Source organism: Morone saxatilis, unplaced genomic scaffold, assembly GCF_004916995.1.
Source record: "Morone saxatilis isolate NCDOM2014 unplaced genomic scaffold, NCSU_SB_2.0 Contig20, whole genome shotgun sequence".
In the NCBI taxonomy this organism is placed as follows: Eukaryota; Metazoa; Chordata; class Actinopteri; family Moronidae; genus Morone; species Morone saxatilis.
The window spans coordinates 181711-183929 of NW_023339763.1; the positions used below are offsets into that span (position 1 = coordinate 181711).

Below are 2219 nucleotides of genomic sequence, written 5' to 3' on the forward strand. Positions count from 1 at the left end.
TAATTTTTTATTAGTATTTTTCACTGTTTAACTCTCCTTGATTGTTATTTTTTAAAGTATTTAAATAATTTCGGTGGTCGGGGGAAGTGTTGAGTCCAAGTGTTTTCCCCGTCTCTGTATAAACCGTCTCAAAGTTATTTTTTTATTGTATTTAACATTTATCTAACCAGGAGAAGTCCTATTGACGATTCAAAAATCTTTTTCAAGAGAGTCTTGGCTGAGACAGGCATCAGCGCAAAATAAGAATGAAGGAATGCTTAGACCTCCAAACGTGGATGCATTGGGTAGTCAGACACTTAAAATGGATGCCCCAGCATTTCTTCACTCGAATGCCTAGTTTGATGGTGAAGATGTGACAAGTGACAGGTCTTCCCACATTTGGGACTCTGCAGGGTTCAGGAGAGCATTTCTTTGCACCAAAGAAATTTTATAACATTTAGCAGATTTCCTCAACTCCTTTGTACCAAAGGAATGTTATAACATTTAGCAGTTTTCCTCAATTCCTGGTCCTCAATAGGTTGTGGAATGACTGCTGGCCACCGAGCTGCCACCAACTGATCTTTTAGTTCAGATAAGAAAGATGGTCCAGCACTCTACTGATAAGGTTGTGCAAGTTCCTGTAGAGTTTTACCATACGTAATGCCATGAGCGGGACTTCTTGCACTACCTCCAGTCAGTGACTATTGTCAGGTCTAGGACAATTTGTATTCCAACAAATACTTCATGCCGGCAGAAATCAGACTTGAGTAAGAGAAGTACAGTGGTGGAATCACTCCAGGAAATTACTCTCTATATTGGCAGGGTTAGCTGGTCAGCAAGACCAACCTGACATTTTGGTGCAACCCTGGACCTCACCATGACAAAGGACACATGGGTGTTGCCTGCCTCTTCCCCTATATGGCTGGATGTCTTGGATCATCCAATCCCTCTGAGTGTGCCACACATCCTGGACTAAGACTTTAGCCCTAGTTGTGTTGAGGAAGTTAAAGACAAGTGAATCATATTGGCTGCAGGATCTGTAAAATACTGAGCATAATGGAGGTATTGGTGCTAAAGGAAGAGCACCGATTGTAGCCCAGGGTATCTGGGATGCAGCTCCATCTTAGTCCAGTCCAGTGTTAGCTCCAGACGAAGAGAGCAATCGTTAGATGCTGTGCTACTTGACCTGGTTTCTTGTGTGAAATAACCTCTGTGGCAATGCTAACCCACTGGCAGATCTCAAAACATACCTTGGCCAGGATATTGCAGAATTTGTCTAAAGGAGCCTTAGCTTCAACAGTTGTCGACATAAAAAGTCTTCTTTACAATATATTTGGATGGATGTCTTATGTAATATGTCAAAACTGCTCCACCAAACAAAAATGTGCTCACATACTACAAAGACTGTAGGGCAAACACATGAGGGGCTTTATGAATTAGCCTACTATAATAATACGTAAAGGTTGGCCAACAACATTGTCTGTCATCCCAACCATGTCCTGAACAAAGAATACAAATTGTTATCATCAAACTGGAGATACAAGGTTTCCAAGATTTAACAAAGTTTGACTAAATTACTTTAATGTTGAAGATGGAACTTATTTGAATCATTGTACATATTGCAGTTCCCTCTGAAAATCAGGTCTTATCTTATAATATTACATCATAATTTATTTGTTGCTTATATTTTAGATTATTAATCATAATCTGTAAAGTAACTAGTAAATAACATTATCCGATAAATGTAGTGAAGTTAAAACTACAATATTTCCTCATGAAATGTAGTGGAGTAGAAGTATAAAGTAGTATAACATGAAAAAGTACTTCAAAATTGTATTTAAGTACAGTACTTGAGTTAATGTACAACCTGAGCTTAAATGGACAAAAAAAAACATCTAATAGTGTATTTAAGTATTAGAAATGAAGCAAAATAGTTTGTATGCATCTAATATTATTTTACTTTATTTCATTATTATGCCACAAACAAAATGCCATGTATTTACTGCTCCCATATTCACTGGAATTGAAAGGTTTGAGGAAATTGCCTTGGATACATAACAGCTGCAACTACATCACACATTTAACAATAAGATTCACAGTGAAATAATTGTGATTAACAGCTTTTCTTGGTTGAATGATAATTTTGACCAGCTTCTATAAGTGGATTTCAAGAAATACTAACAAATTAATAGTTAAACAAGTTCAAAAAACATATAGAGAGGTTAATTCACTCCATGTAT

The 2219-nt window shown here is 37.0% G+C and overlaps 1 protein-coding gene across 1 annotated transcript in view; it reads right to left on the minus strand.

Annotated features, from left to right (window-relative positions):
- LOC118331675 (odorant receptor 131-2-like) overlaps nt 1-2219 on the minus strand; it is an 8931-nt gene that overhangs the window by 271 nt on the left and 6441 nt on the right. The gene's annotated exons all lie outside the window — the stretch shown is intronic.